This window comes from Marmota marmota, unplaced genomic scaffold, assembly GCF_001458135.2.
Source record: "Marmota marmota marmota unplaced genomic scaffold, marMar, whole genome shotgun sequence".
In the NCBI taxonomy this organism is placed as follows: Eukaryota; Metazoa; Chordata; class Mammalia; order Rodentia; family Sciuridae; genus Marmota; species Marmota marmota.
This window is the reverse complement of record NW_025999943.1, coordinates 6,284,056-6,303,973: the sequence shown is the minus strand read 5'-3', so window position 1 is coordinate 6,303,973 and position 19,918 is coordinate 6,284,056.

Sequence of the window (19,918 nt, the reverse complement as noted above, 5' to 3'; positions counted from 1 at the left end):
ATACAATATAGGGCTGGGTATGTGGCTTGGTGGTCAAGTACCCTTGAGTTCAATCCCCAGTACCAACCAACCAAACAAACAAACAAAAAAACAAAACCTGATAACATATGGGGGCTGGGGTTGTGGCTCAGTGGTAGAGCACTTGCCTAGCACTTGTGAGGCACTGGGTTGGATTCTCATCACCACATATAAATAAATGAATAAAATAAAGGTTCACAACATCTTAAAAAATATGTTTACAAAACAAACAAACAAAAACTGATAACATATGGGAAAGCTTCACATATGTGGTATCCAGAATTGGTAACTAATTTAGCATGGCTGTTAAATTAGTGCCAGGTGTGGTGGTATATGTCTGTAATCAGAGTGACTTAGGAGGCTGAGACAAGAGGATTTTAAGTTTGAGGCCAGCCTCAGCAATTAGGTAGACTTTCAGAAACTTGGGAAGACCCTGTCTCAGTTGAAAAATAAAAAGGACTGGAGGTGTAGTTCAGTGGTAAAACACTTCTTGGTTCAATCCTCAGTACAAAAAAATAAATTTAAATGAGTTACAACAGGATAAGTTTAAAAGTTCATTTTCTTCATCACAGTAGCCATGATTCAAATGCCCAACAGACACATGTCCCCTAGCTGGCTACTGGATTTGAGAGCAGACCAAAAATGATTAGTAATTTCCAGAGGCTATGGGTAGTAGAGAATGGGGAGTCTCTGTCAATGGACTTTGGGTTTCTTTTTGGAGTAATGAAAATAATCTAATATAGGTGTTGGGTACCTATAGAGCCTCACAGTTTGCCTCTCTATGAGAATCTAGAGCACAGTCTCCTTTACAAGAATCGACATTTGTAGCCCACTGAGGTCCCGGATAATCCCGGTAAGGTATGAGTCCTTTTTGTATCATCTCAGGCTTCTATCCATGGTAAACTGGGAATTCCTCAATATCATTATCTTAGCACTCATAGAACCTAGTTTGTATTTCTTTTTAGGAAATTAATTTTAAAATCTGATAAGTGTTTTTCAAACACTAGTGGCCATGTGCCAAATAATTATCTATCAGGACATTATTTGCTGTTGCAGAAATAATTTTAGTTTTTTCTTTTACTTCATTTCCTCCAATTTCCTGGCCTATGAAACTGTTGGGATTTGTACTGTTCTACATCATGACTTTTGCAAAATTAAGATCTGAGATTATTACAGGGTACCATGTAGCGAAAAGACTGTGTAAAGTAAATGTAATTATATGAAGTTTCTGATTTAAGAAAATGGATTCTAATGCAAGTCATTCTTATCTACAGGAATATTGAATAATGTCTAAAAATATATCAAGAAAAAATTTAAAGCTCTCTGTAAGACAATGCTCAAAGGTAAATGTTGTATACATTTGACAGTATTCTTTCATCTTTGTTTTATAGACCATATATAGATTTTCACAAAATCGGAAATGCATTGTTAAGAAGTTAAAAGACTCCAGAACCTTTGTTACATAGTAACTTGTAGTGTTACAAAGGCTGCTCTACAACTTACTAGCCACATGCCAGTGGCCAAGTCACTTCACCCTTTGTGAACAACAATACTTCTTGTTTTGCGTGGTGAGGGTACTAATAGTGTATAAACCCCACCCCTATAAATGGCTGTGAGGCTCAGATGACATAACGTGAGTAAAGCACATGAACAGTGCCTGGCAGGTGACATTTGTTATCATTATTCCAAAGGTGACCTATTCTTGCTGCTACTTACACTTGCATAACTGTAACTCTTTCTGAAAAACTCCTCGGCTCTCCAGTGTTTCTGAGGTCCCCAAAGGGGAAATAACCAGTCTGCTGCTTCGGGTCTATGAATGGGATCTGCCATATTGTATTTCTCCCACTCTGCTTTCCTTTTGTCAGTGTCCTCTTGAAATGGCTGGAGGTATGTTTATCAGTAACTGTGACTAGGATCCACCATGAGAATCCTAGTGTCCAGGCCACAGGTGTTACATTCCAGTTCTTTAAAAACCAAACCTCTTGGAAGTTCCCAGACTACTGCTGGTTCGCATATAAAATTAGAGAAAGATCTCTTCTAGTTTTACATGTGATTAGACCCTAACTACAATCTTAAAACCTAACTTTTGGCTTGTTTCTGATTCTGGAGAGTGTATAATCATAAATCAAAAGTTCATCTCTCTTGCTAATATTGAAAAGGGACGGAGCAAAGCAGGAAATGAGAGGGAAACCTTGCATTATCTCACACAACTCCTTATCTATGTAGGAAAAGTATAATAAGCTCCTCGAACATACATGTGTTTTTCTTACCTACCATCTTCTTTAGTATCAGTAAAACCTCAGGCTAATAAAAACCCATTCAATATACTAATTATTTTTTAAATTTTCAATATCACAAGAAGGAAGCAAATTAATATTTATTAACAATCTAATAAATGCCAGACACTCTTAAGTTCTTCTTACAACTTTAACATCAAATAGTTCTTTAAAATTATGTTTAGGAAAAGAAGCATGTAAATCACACATACTTTGAAATATGGATTTAAAAATAAATTATTCAATTACATCTTAAGTTTCAAGGAACAATCTTTTATTTGAAAAAAGTTTTGAGAGATTCTCAAATATTGTAGATTTTTCTCACTTTTTTACTCCTTAGACACAATGAGTAGATTGTTGAGTTTCTGTAAGACAGTTCTCCAAGAATTCTGCTGTGAATATTTCTTTCATACTCTTTATTGAAGCTGCTTTAATTTTAGCTTGTTACTTTGTAAGTGACATTTTCTCTCACCCTGCCACTGTGTATCACTTAGGAAAAGTGTATTTGAACAAGAAACCTTGTTATCTTACTAGCAGGGCCTTTGAGCTCCCCTTGTTGCTGAAGGACCAATCCCATCTTTCTAGGCTTTCAGACTCAATGGAGTCCTCATGAAAAACTGAAATGCAGGGAAATAAATCATAGGAAGGTATGTTTACCTTAGGTCAAATATTGAGGAATTTCTGATATGTAGTCATTAAGGTGAGTGGAAGTAAACATCCTCCTAACTATCTGGGATAAAGGAAGTTCACAATAATTTCTCTTGTTCCTTATCTCAGTTTTCAATGAGGTGTCACCGCATGGTGGATGCTGGAATGTGGCCATTTCCCCTGCTCTGGGTTCATGGCAGATCTGTGTCAGCCTATTTTACATCTAATTCTCTTGGTGTTTGACAATGATGGAATAATTGGTAGTAACTTATTTAATCAATACACTATCTTTTCTTAATGCATTTCATATTAATACAAATTAGCTTCTTACACATATCAAGAATGGATCTGGTTTATCTCCTTTTCCTCCCTTACTGTGACCTTTAGGTCCTGAGAGCTTCACTTTTGTGTGAGAATTATGATGTTGAGTTAAAAGAGTTATGCAGAGTAAGAGATGGTTTCACTGGCTTGGTTTGCCCCATTATTTATTTGGCACATTTCATTAGCATTTTTCCAAAAGTATATTCATTCTAATGATAAAGTGTTCTTTCAGATCTAAATATTTTATAATATCATAAATGGGTGATTTTATAATAAAAAGGATGTCTTTAATTTGTGAAGAAAACTATTATATAACTTAAAATATTGATATTACTATAATGGATTGATTTGTTCACAAAACAAGTGGTAACAGCTATAGATAAAAGGAACAGTGAGGATTTAAAATCTGACATACAACAAGTCCTATATTTAGACTTGATATAATGTCCAGGAAGAAGTTCTATGTGAGCATTATTAAGGCATGCTTAGAAGTTTCTCTGACATAATATAAATTAGAGAACTTCCAGGCGATAACATGACTCGTTTTGGTGCTAAAGGCATGCAGCATGCTGCACATTAACATGAGCAATTGGCTTACAAAAAAAAAAATGTGGATATTGAGTATAAAAATCAGATTAAAAAAACTTAAATGAGAACATTCTTTCACGAGGTAAAATATCTTGTTAACCAATGTAGTTGTTCCAACAAATCCATTCTACTACATAATTATTTTATTTATAAAAAAACTTATGTGATAGCCTGTCTCCAGTTTTATTAGATGCATTCATCATGTAGATTATCCATAGATCACACTATGTGAAAGGCAGTTTGCCAGAAACTGTGGACAGAACAATGCATATGCTTGAGTTGTTACCTTCGTGATTTTTAATCTAGTGAGACAGAAAGATTATGATAAACACTAAAATAGAGTCATATTCAAAGTGATATGGGGCTATTAAACAGGGAGTATCTGACTCCTATGGGCAAACTGATCTGGGTGGATTTTTCAAAGGACAGGAACTTCTGTTCATTCTAACTCCTAAATCCTCATGTGTGCCCCCCTCCCCTGGGGGCTATGTCAGAATCTTTTGAAGACAGCCTTCCCATTGCCAATATATTCTAATATATCTCCCACTGTACTCATTGGAACCTAGGTGGCAGCCGTGGAGCATATTTTAGGTATATTTTAAGTTTAAATGGTGCTCCCAGATCTTTTCCCTTTGTAGACAACAGGACTTAATCTTATTTTTTTTTTAATTTAAATAATACTTTCTTGGTATTTCCCCCCTGTGTTTCTAGTGGTGTGTTGTGGCATGGATGGGAAGATGTGGCAGGAGGAGGAAAGTCTAGGGGGATTCCTATGAAAATGGTGCCAGATATTTTTCCTTCTTAATAATTTTTTTTAATAGAGACATTTGCCAAGGTTTTGGGGGAACTCAGGGCAAAAATCTGGGAAATTTTGCTCAGGGCCTTTACAGCTGTCTTTGCCTAGACTTTCTGTATAGCTTTCCAGGCCTTTGCATTGTTTTCACTAATGGTCTGTGGTTAATTCCTAAGAAAGCCAAACATAAATGCAACAAAAGCCGGCAAAAGAAGCCTAAGTCCTAAAATTCAATCTAATGGCATAATGATGATGGTTCTGTTTAAGCAAATACTTACCAAGGACAAAAAAAGAAAAGAAAAGAAAAGAGAATTTTAAGTTGAGCCAAACCACTCTATCCGAGGGATAGTAGCATAATAGAGTGATCCTCATGAAATATCTGCAGACAGTACCAGGCTCACACAGTCAAGTCTTCCCTCCTGGCCCCAGGAAATGACTACTGTACAGTGGTTTCCAGAAGAGAGTTGTTAGACCGAACCTCCTTATAATTGCAACAAGTAGAGTGTTGTAGATTAATATGATAGAACTCCTTCAAAATAGCCAATCTGATTGTCCATACTTAGTATAGAAGGCTTTATGAATGTAAATTCCAATTGTCATAAGACATCACATTCAAATATCACCATTTCCATTCCTAAATCTTGAGGTGCTGGTTTGCTCACAGAGAATTTTTAGAATTTTTTACATTAAAAAATGTCACTGATTTTAAGTGTAGAAGTCAATGACTTTTAGTAAATTTGAAGAATTGTGTGACTCTCACCACAATCCAGTTTTTGAACATTTCTGTTACCTCAAGGAGTTCTCTCGTGCCTGTTTGTAAGGAGCGAACTATTCCTGTTCCTAGTCCCACTGAGATGCTTTTGTCTTTTCCGAACATTTCACTTAAATGAAACCATAAAATGTGTTGTCTTTTTTGATGTAGTGCCTTGTTTTTGAAATGTATCCATGCTGCAGCAAATGCCAATAGATTGTCTATTTTTATTGCTGCATGCTGTCCCATAACTATTTCTCAATTAGCTTTAGAAAATATGGATTTAATTAATCTATTTTATTATTTTCTTTGGATAAACCACATATGATCTACCTTAGACATGTATATCTGGTTAACCTATCAACACCTAGATTATAATTTGGGGGATAAATGTTAAACAGATGGATTTTTAAGAAGTTTAGAAATTATAATGGATTTGACCTACCTGTGGGTTCCTGGAAACTTACCCATTGTAAAATTCCTCCAAACCCTGATGCCTTTGGAGTGGGGAATTGTCAAGAGGAAGTGCCATGTGTGTGGGACACTAAAAGCCAATGCCATTTTTCTCACCGTGTTATTTCACTTGTGAACGAAGTACAAGGCTTTGGCCAAAGGCACACAGGGCCTGAGTGCTCCAGGCTGGGGGATATGAGTAAAATGAGTAGCAAAACCAATGACACAACAGGGGAAAATTTACTTGTAAGCATGTTGTTAGAGGAAAAATTGTAAATATGAATTTATGTTTTGACTAGAAGAGGAGAATGAAATTATGGCATTCTGAACATTTTGAAATGTTCAGAAAAGACAAAAGCACCTCAGTGGTTGCCTAGGACTAGGAAGAGGAATAGGTCTTTTCTACAAAAAGGCCAAATATTTTCTCTAATATGTGGATGCTAATTCAAAATAAGGGGGGACACTAAGGAAGAATAGAGTGAAGGGAGGGCGGGGAGGGGAGATGGGGATAGGAAAGATAGTAGAATGAAACAGACATCAGTACTTTCCATACATATATGACTGCATGAACAATGTGATGCTACAACATACACAATCAGAAAAATGAGAAATTATACCCATCTATGTATGATATATCAAAGTGTATAAATACATTCTACTGTCATGTATGACTAGACTAATTAAAACAAATTTAAAAATCTAAAAAAAGAAAGTGTTTTTCCATAGAGGTTTTCCCATATTTCCCCTTCTCCATATTGGTTATTGATGTTTTATTGAATCATTTATGTAACTGAGGAGATTTAGCTGAGTATGGAAAAACATAGTCAAAAGAGGCAGTTAGTTCCAATTTAAAAAAAGTGTTTAGAACTCAGAGTCAGAAAACAGATTTGAGTCTTGAATTTGCAACTTATTAGCAGGTTTCTTTTCCTTTTAGTATTTCAATTTTTTTATGCATGAAACGATGAGTTCTATCTTATAGTTTACTATAGTATCAAATAAAATAATACATGAGGGACTCACATTTTAGCCTGAAACAGAGCTAGCGTTTAGTAAACTTCCTTCATTCAATCCTTTAGTCAACAAACATTTATTGAGGTTATACTATGTGTCTAGCACTATGAAGATAAAAAGCAAGAAGATGGACATTATTCCTCCTAAGACAATAGTATCATGTGGGAAACAGTATAATCACCATTGTGGCATAATGAAGAAAAGTACAAAGAAATTACATAACATGGAGCACACATCCCCTGCTGGGGCTTGTCAACACAGTGCCTTTCAAACCTTTCAAGAACACTCTGAGCTAGATAGTTATCTTCATTTTGTACACAAAAGACTGAGGCTTGGAGAGCTGTATTGATTTCATTTCTTCTCCCTTAACTATGCTTTTCTTATGTCCCCTGCACCGAGCTGAACTTAGAATTAGGAGCTCCAGAAGGGCTTTTCCGTCGACTACAACCATAGTCCTACTCAGAAAACTCACAGGATGAAAGCTGCTGTGTCTTGCAATCCGAAAAAGGGATTTGAAGTATAAACGGAAACAATTCTTTCCTAGTTTGATTATTTAAAAAAAAATCCCTAAACGTTACATTCTTGTATTATGCTACATCACAACATCATTTTCTAGAATTCTCATTCAAAGTTCAGAGTACAGTGTATTGAGAAAAATGACAAAGAGCTCTAGGAAAATGTACCAATGACCGTGTGTTCTGAAAGTGGTAATTTATCTCTCCATTCATACACCAGACTGTGTATTTAAAATCGGCTTCATTTTATGGGTGCAGGCAAGTTTTGGGGAAGGCACAGTGGTTTTCAGCCTTCATAAGCCAGATGTGAAATCAAGAAAGGCAAGAAAGCCTGGAGAGAAAATGGTGAGCCTGTCATTTCCTTCAGAGTGACAGTTTAGGGTTAAGGTAGGGTGATAAGAAGGGACATGAACCTCCACACCCCGTATTTGTGCTTAAAAAGGTTGGTTTCTATATAATTCAAAGCACATTTATAACTTTCACAGGGCCCATAATTTAGATAAGAAAAATCAATTTCTGTCTGGGATCTTTCCAGTAATCTATCTGCTTCTGAATTCTGTTGGAGGTAGGGTTGCTGCTGCTTCCCTTGAGCATAGCACACTTTAGAAAAATCCTGATCCTGTGACCCCAGAGCCCAGGGAGATGAGTGGGAAAAAAACAAGAAAACAGTGCCCAACTCAGAAGTAAGGGAGTATTAGATTTCTTTCTTGGACTAGAGGGTCAAGGTCAAGTTATATAAGGAGAAAAGGACTTGGACAGGAAATGAAGTGGGTCAGGAGTAAGAAGAGAAGCACCAGTGGAAGAATCATTCTTTGATAATTGGACGTCAGTCAGGGCTCAGGTCCCAGACTTATGGCAGATGGCCTGTCTGGGCCCTTGCAATCACCTCAAAGGACAATGCCAATTCTTCTTTCTTGCTGGAATTTGGGGTTTGCTATTACATGAAATACGTGGCGGGTTAGATGATCCAGTGCTTCAGACAGACATGTCCAAATGAATCAAATCTTCTATAGCTACGGTATTGAAACTTCCCCTTTATAGCCATGTAGAAACACTATTTGGCTCCTTAATTGAAGAAAAAATGAAAAACAAAACAAAACAAAAAAAAAAAGCTAAAACTCTCAGGATCACATTAATAAGAATATTAATGTTTTTGGAAAGATTATAATTAATAATAGCAAAATGGATAAATAAAAATTATTAGTTGTATCTTCCTCCCTCTCTTTGACTTGGGATTCCTGACCCATGGAATCAGTGAATCCCTAAAGTCAATTCTAAAATGAGTTTGTGTGAGCATTTGTGTGAGCATGGTTAAGTAGATGTGGTCTGTTACCTAAAAAATTTGAGACCCAATCTTAATGTTCTCTTTGGTTTTGTCCTTGGTCCTCTGTTCTTACTTTGCATACTTTCTTTGAAAAACGTCCTCTTTCATAGCTTCATGACTTCAGTTACCCTCTGTGTGCTATAATGGACACATTGATCTCCAACTCTTGACCTACTTAGCAAATTCCAGACCTGATTGTGCCACTAACATACTGGATATTTCTCTTTGCATGTTCCATGGACATTTTATAACACCACAGTTCAGGTGCCCAGCTGAACATTTTATCTTGCTGCTCATAACTGTTCCTCTTCTTGAATGTGCTACCCTAGTGAATGGGATCATCATCCAAAAATATTCCCAGTTCCTTCCTTTTACTCCTCACCCTCATTTAATGGTCAATTAAACCACAAGAGTACCTCTCATATAAGGTTCCTTCTCTGGATTCCTCTGACCCTCTCTTATTTTGGGCCCTCCTTCTTTCTTGCTTAGAGCATTCCAACTGATCTTGCCACTTCTAAGATTTGTTCCCACCAGTCCAGCCCAAACCTGCTGCCAATGTGACTCCATTTTTCAAATCATGGCCAAGGATGTAGCTTAATTCTGATTCACATAGAACTCCTACAAAGCAGGCCTCCACCTCTTTTGCACATCCGCTGCCATTTCTTACCCTGCACTGAATTCTAGCTAAACCACACTTTTCCCCAGTCCCTAAGCATGCCATTCCCTTTCATAGGTTTACTTATGGAAAAGCCAATGGGACTAACAATTATCTTGTTACACCTTTTCTTCTGTTTATAAATTCTTCCACTTTTAGCCCTTATCTTGATATTTTTATTTGCTACTTCTTAATCCACAGGTCCCACCCAGTGATCACTACTTTTGTACACTCCTCCCGGTCCAGGAAAAGTTAGGATTTCCTCTATATCTTTCAAGTTCCCCTTCCTCTGGATGCTTGTCTCTATGTCATTCTTGTACACCACGTGGGTTCCTAGAGGCCATGGCATATTATGTATTCAGTGCCAAGCACAGTGCCTGGCATATAAGTTCTCAGTAAATACTAAATGAATGAATGGTGAAGTTTGTAAACAGTATAGTCATTATGTTGCTTGATTTGTTAGTTTTACTAATAAGGATATAGAGACCCAGGGGAATTAGGATAGAGGCTGACATTGGAATAGAGCACAGGTGTTTTGACTCTTAGTGGAATGTGCCTTGCAGTCCACAGCCAGGCATGATTAACTGGATGGTTTTCTAAGGAAGGAATCTTCAGTTTTAGAAACAAAATGTAACTTAGGAAGGCAAGAAGATTTACGGGTTGAAAAGAAAAGAAAAGCAGTTTTTTTTATAGGAGTTACATTATTCTATTAATCTTTGTATTCAAGGCATACAGAGTGTGAAGTGCTAAGAAATGAGCAATAACTCCAGTCTGAGAGAATGACTTCAACAAAGAAATGACAGTACTTGAAACTTATCAGTTAGTACTGGATAATTTAGAAGGATTCCTTCCCTTAAGCTCTAAAGTAAGTAATTGAGATATGGAAACTTCATGGATCTCTGGGGATCAATGCCTTGAGGGACTGGCAGGGAGAGGATAGGGAAGCAATAGTTCTTTTGAAAGGGAGCCAAACACGTTTCATTTTTCCTGGGTTCCCCTCTGGGACTGGATTAAAAATATATCATTCTGGAGGAAAATTGTAGTTTTCATTTGTCTTTTTGTGAAATTTTTAGATAAATAAAATTAATAAGCCTACGGAGAAATGCCTTGGTTAATATTGTCAGAAGGAGATGCTAAGAGTCAGGGTAGATACTGTGGAATAGAAAAGACAGAATTGAGGGCATTCCTTTTATTTAAGTTAAAATAACTATAAATGAGAGTCATTGGGTTGTGAAGTAATCGTTCTAAATAACCCATCTCTTTCAAAAGAGCGCGTCTACTTCACCTTACTAAATTGAGAGCAACACAGACTACCTGAAATACACATTCTCCCTAAGCCATTTTAGGAATGAAAAACTCATCTGAGAGTGCACACCTCTGGAAGAATGATGGATTTCAGCTCAGCTGCCACCAGAGAAGAAGAGAGGGTGGTGATGAGTTCACCACAGGGAACCGGCTGCTGCTGTCAAGGAGGATAAAAGTGACCAGGGAAGGGAGTCAGGGAGAACCCTGCTGGGCTGGAAGTAGCCGGAATTTTCATTGGAGATAATTTTGGGACAGATAGATATTTCCGCTGTGTTCTTTGCTATCTACAGGGCACAGCTTTATCAGATGCTATCAGAAGAAACAGAGTTAGTTTTCACTCCATCTTGTTTTATAACAAAACTTCTTATGCTTTTTCTAAAATCCTAATAGCAATGATGTCTGAGATAACTTCCAGCTTCATTCTAATAGCTGCTCTGAGCAGGTAAGGCAGCTCTGTCTTTATAGGTATCCTATGAGCTCACCTGGGGTTTGGGGACCATCATTTCTCCTTGGTTGTTTATCCTAGAGCCTCCATGGACTTCACATAGCTGCTGTGTGCTCACCAGCTCTTTATCTTTTGATTTTCATGGTCTGGAGCTTTCATGGTTTTTGTTTTTGTTTTCTACTCCCCTCCCAGTCTTAGGCACTTGAAAAAAAAATTTTTTTTATTGATTCCTTTCTTTCTTCTTCAAAAACTAGGAATGGAACCATGATATGACTCAGCTATCCCACTCCTTGGTATATACCCCAAAGACTTAAAATCAGCATACTATAGTGACACAGCCACATCAATGTTTATAGCAGCACAATTCACAATAGCTAAGCTATGGAACCAACCTAGGTGCCCTTCAACAGATGAATGGATAAAGAAAATGTGGTATATGTATACACAATGGAGTATTATTCAGCCATAAAGAAGAATGATTTTATGACATTCTCTGGTAAATGGATGGATCTGGAGATTATCATGTTTATTGTGAAATAAGCCAACCCCTCAAACAGTAGGTCAAATGTTTTCTCTGATATATAGAAGCTAATCCAAAATAAGAGGTGGGGAATTAAAAAAAAAAAGAAGAAGAATACAAGAAAGATCAGTGGAGTAGACAAAGGGGAATAAAAGGAAAGGAGGAAGGATTAGAAAGGGAAAGACAGTGGAATGAATCTGCCCTTACTTTCCTATATACATATATGAATATACCACAGTGAATTTCAACACCATTAGTGTCCACAAGACACTCATTTAAAAAAAAACAAAACTATAATAACAGAAAGGTTAGTAGAGGGAAGGGAGCATGGGGTAGGAGGTTGGGAGGGGAAGGAGAGGTACTGAGGACTGAATAGAAGAAATTATATTCCTTGCTTTCATAATTATGTCAAAATGAATTCTATTGTCATGTATAACTAAAAATAATAAAAAAAGAAAGAAATACCTTTCTCTGTACTTTTAATGAGAGCAGCCAGTTTATGATGTGTTACCCATCCCAGAAAATGCATCAGAATTTAAAACATGACTTGTTGGAGATACAGTCATCCCTTGCTACCCACTGGGAATTGGTTCCATGACCCCCTAAAATACCAAAGTTTGAGGGTGCTCAAGTACCTTATCTAAAGTGATATAGCATTTGCATACCACCTATACCATCCTCCTGCACATTTTAAATCATATCTAGATTCCTTATTTCTAGATTTCTGATCTATGGTTGGTTGGATGAAGTTGTGGAACCCACAGATGCAGAGGGCTGACTGCGTACTACGTTAATATACAGTGACTCTAATGCTTCAGGTGCAGTGGAGGTCACATTGGTAGGTATTTTGGGATTAGACCCTGAGGTGGTAGAGGGACAGGAGTCCTTCCTAAAGCATTTTAGAAAAATGCAGAATTCCAATAAGAATTATAATTAAGATAAAACATGAGAAGCATTTTGGGCACCTTGTATGGAAAGTCCTAGTCAAAAGCTAAATATTAGTATTCCTGTCATTATAGAGTCCCAGAGCAGGGAGGCACTGAGGAACTTGCAACTGAATATCCTCCTCCAGGCCCTTTAGCACCTTCTAAAGATTTCATAAATCAGGGAATATGCCATGGTTTGCTGAAGGGATAAGTGTTTGAGAGGTGATGAAGTTTACTTGGAGAATTTAGAGTTCAGTTTTATTTGAACTAAAGCGTGAATGGACCCCACAGTGCTGAGGATCCTTCTGGGCCTGTTTAAATAGTAGCTCCAATTCCCTTTTTGAACAGCTTTGCATGTCAGCCAGGGAGTTTCACAAATGCTGATCTGTACTGTGTGGAGCCCTCTCCTGGGATGGGGCATGGTGTGAACTCCTTGTAACCTAATCCTACAAGCACCAGCTTAAGTCACGCGCCTGCAGTGAAGTTTTTCTTAACAACTTCAGGGCCCTTGGATCTTTCTCTCCTCTCCGTCAAACTCTTACACCCTCGTTGAGGTTGCACTATTAATGTAACCTTTGAGTATGTGTAGCAAGATAGAAAATTTTGTCCACCAGAGATTCTGGGACTACTGCTGCTGCTTGGGGGAAGAGTGACATCTCTAACAACTGCCAGTGAGGAGGGTCATTCATGGAAAAGAGGGCATGTGAACACAGGCTGTGCACTGGCCCCAGGAGGACCCAAAGAACACCTAGCATGAGACTGAAGGAACTCCATAGGTGAGAGAGAGGGAGCACGACAGATCCCTTGGCTTTTCTCATGAGGGCTTTTGGGAAAAGGAGCAAATAGACACCTAGGAATGATGAACAGAAATTCTGGTTTTATTTTTGTTTTTGTTTCTACGTTGTGCTGCCTCAAAACTCCATGGCCAGTATCTAGTTTACTCTTCCAGTTGTTCTTCTTTTTCACTTTCATCCTTCATTTGTCCACTTACACACCCATCAGGCATTAATTGACTTCCTATTAGGGCCAGACAGTGTTCTAGATGTGGACTCTCACCGGTGAATAAGACAGACGAGATATTCTGATCAGGGAGACAGATGAAATATACTAGGTCGGTAAAGTGGAAACAAATGAGATAATGTTAAATATTATTAGCGCTCTGAAGAAAATAGAAAGGAGAATAGGGTAGAGAGTGACTTCATCCAGCTTTCCTGAGGGTCACATGTGCATGACTTCACACAAATTCATGTGAAAACTCAGGACCATGCCTTACACATCTTGGTTGTCTCCTTTTGTTACCGCTGTTGACCGGTAACGAGTCCTTGCTTCCCCAATGTTGAAGAATAACACCAAAGAAGCACGCCGAGGCAAGGTCAGAGTAGAAATTAGAAGTTTATTAAAGGACAGCAGAAAAGACTTCTCCCGGAGGAAGAAGGGGACCCAAGAGGTGGAATCCGTGGAAGGGATGTTGTCTCCCCTTTTTATAGTTCTTTCAGTGATGGAATGTAGGTTGGAAGGCCCGAGGGGTGGGACACAGGTGGGCCAAAGAAGTAATATGGTCAGGAAGGACTTCTGAGTCAGCACCTTTTTGCTGGGGGCTGTTCATTAACATTTCTTTGAGGTGGACTTTGGCCTAGGGCCTTTTGGGGACTTCATTAATATTCCATGAGTTGTCCTGTGTTTTCCCTGAGTCATTCTCCACATGGCCTCCATTTTAGATTTCACTCGGTATTAGACCCGATTTACCTAACTACCCTGACTACCTAACTTTAAATCTGGCTTCACTTTCATCCCACAAACTCCCTTATGCCTTTCTACTGACTCAATATTGCTAATAGATTAATGAACCTAGAAACAGTTTCAGAGACAATTGGTTTCATAAGTCTTTTTTTATGCTGTGATGCTATTGACAGTTTGTCCCTTCTCTGAATAATATTTTTAAATTGCATAAACATAGAACTTTCTGTGGAAACTAACAATAAATACAGTCTGTAGTTCTTTGGTCCCAGATTAATAACCACTAAAAATCAATACAAATGTTTTCCATAAAAAAAATATCGTGAAGAGGAAACTAAATTTCAGGGATCATAGTTCTTTTTATTCCTATAACCTGAGCACAAATGACTATAACAAACTATATTTTCTGTGCAGGGGGAAAGCAATGCCAATGATTCTTCTGGACTTAACCAGTCATCTGGAGTTGGACACAAGTTCATGTAACTGGTCCAGAGAGTAAATGTCCATATCCTAGTCTGGCATTCCCCTGCTGAGCTCTGGGGCTCTGGGTTAGAACATCAGGGATATACCTGGGAAGGTAATCAACTTACTGGAAATAATTACCCTGACACAGGTTGAGAAGGAAATGGGCCTTGAGGCCCAGACAAGATGGAACCTGCCTGGAGCTAATCTACAGAGAACCCACTCAGGGGAGCCAGAGCTGCATGTAGACAGCAGAGGGCAGAGGATGCAGATGGGGTCCCAGAGCTGAGGAGTGAGGACCTTGGCAGGGTTCCAGAGGCCCTGCAGAAGAATGCTAGTCAAAGATGCTAGGCTTTCCCAGAAGCCTGAGTCCTGTGGAATCCCCTGCTAAATGACAGTCATCCAAAACAAGCCTAGTTTTTTCCATAGAGTTGTGCTATTGGCTAAAGCTCCTTCTTAGCTTTTAACTTGGGTGGTTCAGCTTTGTATAGAAGAGCATCAAAGCCGCATTCCTTGGGGCTTCTGATTCTCAGAAGGCAACCAAGATCCCTGGCCCGGTTACCACACCTTGTACCTTGCCCTCTCCCTCATTTTCTCATATGGCTCATCTTCTGGATGTGTCCCACCATGACCTCACATTCAACATATCCAAGGCTGATCTTATCGTCTTTGACTTTTCCTTTGTTGGTATATGATAACATTCTTTTCCAAGTTACATTAATTAAAAAAACAAAGGAGCTTTTAAACTTCTTTCCTCCCTTCACAGCTTGCCATATGCAATCAATGAGCTCCATGGTTCACACCCATAAAACAGGACTTGTATCTTGCTTATTGAGCAAGGCATTCTTCCCTCGTTTCTAGATTTCTACCTAAACGTGTGATGGACATTCTATTAGCTGGCATATTTCGTGTTCCTTTTCATTAACATCCTTCATCTCCTACCCTTAAGCCCCGACATTCTCCCTTTTCAGAAATAAATGCGAATTACCCCAGAGATGTTTGGACTCTTTGTATCAATCAATTATTTGTTCCCCCTGGTTACAGGTTTTATTTTCTAGCTTCTTTATACTTGCCTGATAATTTTTGATTAAAGTCCAAATATTGTCAGTTCTATAGTGTTGGGTTCTTTTTTTTTTTTTTAAGTGAGTATTTAAATCTTTTTGGACTTTGTTCTGCGATGCAATTAAGTTGGTTAGCATCAGTCTGATCCTTCTGAGGCATGTTTTTAGACATTCTTAGGCAGGTCTGGAGTAGCCTCTAGTCCTCACCTGATTTGGCAACAGTACTAAGGCAATACCCATCTGAGGACACTCCTCAATGCTCTCTGTACTGAAGTCTTTCCACTCTGGTTGGTGGAAACTGAAACTATTCCTAGCCCTGCAGAAGCCCCAGGGATGCTCCTCCTGCTCCTGTTGATTGGTTCTTTCTCTGTCCCTACTTCTAGCTGCCAAAGCCTGATTTTCATCTCTGAGTCCTACTCAGGGAGACTCCAGGTTCTGTTGGGGTTCTCTCAGCCCGGCTACACTGGAAAACTCTGTAAATTTTGAGATAAGGAGTCAGCTGGGTCACCTGCAGAGCTCACTGTGCTTATCTTCTCTCAGGGATCAGGTCTAGCACTATCTGCTGTCCTAAGTCTGAAATGTGCTGTTTCCGGTCTATCTCTCCCCCACCCCCCCTCCTCCTCTTCCTCTTTCTCCTTCTTCCTCAGGCAGATGGGTATATCTGGTCTCTGTTATTCTCTCATGATTAGATGACCCAAAGTAGAAGTCAATACTTTTATAATTAGACCACATTTTCCCTGTCTATTCTTATCTCCTATTACTTTTTTGGTTTGGATTGTATTTTAGTTGGCTTGTCTGTTTACTTGTATACTCAAGCCTAGGACAATCACAGTTCACATATCTTTGAACAGTTAAGAAGAAGTAGAAGAAGAAGAAGAAAAAAAGAGTCTGTTTCTCTTTCACATAGTATAGCCTAGTTAACAAGTGCTACACAAATTCCAGGTATACTAGAACTCATATTAGAAAGAAAAATCTTTTAAGATATTCATAAAATGAAACCAATTTTATCTTTCACTTGGTAAGCTGGATGACAAATATGAAGTGAAACCCAAACTATTATGCACAATCACCATTAATACCCATCCTCTCATCTCGATGTGTCCCACCTATCCCCTTATTCATTACTTGCATGCTAAATGTTACCCACTCCAGGGGCAATCTGAGCATGATGACCATGTGGACACCTTCTGCCCTAATGGTGTTGAGGTTTCTTACAATTGGGATGTAGAGATGTGGAATCTGCCATAACTCATATTAAGTAATATTAAATAAGACAAGATTCAAGCTGGTTGTGGTGGCACACACCTGTAATCTCAGTGACTTGGGAGGCTGAGGTGGGAACATTACAACTTTGAGACCAGCCTCAGCAATTTGGCATGACCCTAAGCAACTTAGTGAAACCCTGTCTCAAAATTTAAAAAATGAAAATAAAAAGGGCTGAGGATATGGTTCATGGGTAAATGCCTCTGAGTTAAATTCTCAGTACAAAAAAAAAAAAAGCAAGATTTATTTTACAGTAAACTGAAGGTTTAAAGTGGCAATGGTTTACTCTTCAAGATTTATATTTCAAAACTCAAGGAGAATTTTCTTAAAGAATAAAATTTGTTCTTGTGTGTTCAGACCTGCAGGAAAAATATCTGCTATGCTAAAATAATGAAAAAATAATTTCATAAGTTTCTGAATCTTGAATTCATTGAAAGATTTTCATAATCAAAATATATCACCCAGGTGTGGTGGTACATGCCTATAATCCCAGTGGCTCAGGAGGCTGAGGCAGGAGGATTACAAGTTCAAAGCCAGCCTCAGCAACTTAGTGAGGCCCTAAGCAAATTAGTGAGACCCTGTCTCAAAATAAAAAAAGTAAAAAGTACTGAGAATGTGTCTCAGTGGTTAAGCACCCCTGAGTACCAAAAAAAAAAAGGGTACACACACATATATAAACCTATATAAATATAAACACATATATAAATAAATATATAAAACCATTTTTTTAGTTCATCAGTATTTTTTCCTTAATTATATGGTACACATAATGTTTTTGTTGTAAAATATCTGGAATTGTAACTTGACAAGCAACTATTAAATGTTTACTCTTGAAATATGTAGATCTCACTCAAATGGAAGAGTTAGATATTTTTTAATTTGTTCTTTTTAGTTATATATTACAGTAGAGTATATTTTGACATATTTTTTTTACAAATATGGAGTACGTCTTATTCTACTTAGTATCTCAGTCTTGTGGTGGTACATGATGTGGAGACATCCTGTGGTGCATTCATACATGTCCACAGAAAAGTTAAGCCCGATTCATTCCACTATTTCCTATTCCTGTCTCCTCTCCTTTCCCTTCATTCCCCTTTGTCTAATCTACTGAACTTCTATTCTCCCCCCACCCCTTGTTGTGTGCTGGCATCCACATATGAGACAGAACATTCGACCTTTTGTTTTTGGGGACTATCACTTAACATGATAGTCTCCAGATCCATCCATTTTCTGGCAAATGTCATAAAATCATTCGTTTTTTTTTTTTTATGGCTGAGTAATATTCCATTGCATATATATCTCATATATTCTGTATTCATTCATCTGTTGAAGGGCACCTAGACCGAGAACAAAGGATTTTTGAAATACAAATTTTTTACTAAATTATATAAAATATATCCCACCAAGATTCTAATTGCTATTTATGAATATTGACAATGACATTTCAAGACAACTGGTCCTACTATTTTGTGCACTTGGAAACTTTTTCTCTTGCTTTGTATGATTTTGACTATTTCAAATAATACAAATTCCTCTAGTGCCTTTCAACCACCAACCATCTAAGTTCAGGAATTTATCTAGTCAAATCGGTGGAATTAAAAACCATGGTTATCTTTTCTTTTTCTGCAACTAAGGCCTCTACTTCTCTCTCCTCGTTACTCAACTGGGATTCTCTAGAGCTAAGTGAAGAGAGGAGGGAGATAGAAGAAAAGGGATCACTTTTGGATGTCTCTGATAACAATTCACTTTGATTATTGCCTCCTCTCAGGGGTTCCTAAGTTCTTTGTAAACATCTTTATGACTTAGCACCATCACACTGGATCTTACACACGCAGTTTCTCTGATGTAGGAGAGTATATTCTCTTTCATGATCACTTAGATTCCAGTTATCATTTTCTGAGAATTTCAGTAGTTCTTTTAGCATTGTCCTGTGGATGTTTCTTTGTCCTTCTTAGAGGCCCTTCTGCTCTAAGATTACTTCTCTTCCACTTGCTTGCTCATGACCCAAATTTAGTGTATGAGAAGTGCACATCTGAATGTCTAAAAATACAGCATGCGTTTTAAAACTTCAGTGTGAATTGTGCTGCCGCAATTGGGCTGTTGTCCTTTACATTACTCAGGTATGAATCAGACAGGGTCCTCTCTGTCCCTCCACCTTCAGAGGACTGAAGAGTCAAACTCTGAATGGTTTCCTCAGAGTCTTCATAATAAGGCTGAGATTTGGAGGCAGCACCACACTCCCAAGCTACTTTTAAAACATAGGTGGACATCTGGGTGCAGGGGCGCACGCAGGTAATCCCAGCGGCTTGGGAGGCTGAGGCAGGAGGATTTTGAGTTCAAAGCCAGCCTCAGCAAATTAGTGAGGCCCTAAGCAACTCAGCAAGACCCTGTCTCTACATAAAATACAAAGAAGGAGCAGGAAATGTGGCTCAGTTGAATGCCCCTGTGTTCAATCCCCAGTACCAAAAACAAGAAAAACCAAATATATAGGTGGATACAGACTCAACTCGGATTGTCTCCAAATAAATCCTCTCTCTATAATTTCCAACTTCTTTTGTCTCTGCAATTTTAACCTTTTAAATGACTTGTATCAGGTCTGAGGAGACAATATTCCAACCCAATTTTCAGACACTTCCTTTGCTGGTCCTGCATAAGTGATAGGGGATTATATTTTTGAATGTCAGAGTAATTGGCACTTCCTTGTATTAAGACCTCAGCTGAAACTGAGACCGAAATAGTTCCATGTTAAAACTCTTTTACGCTTACATTTTAAGACACGCTAACGTGTCCAGACCACAAAAAGAAAAATATCCCCCAAAGGAACATTTAAGAATTGACATTAAATA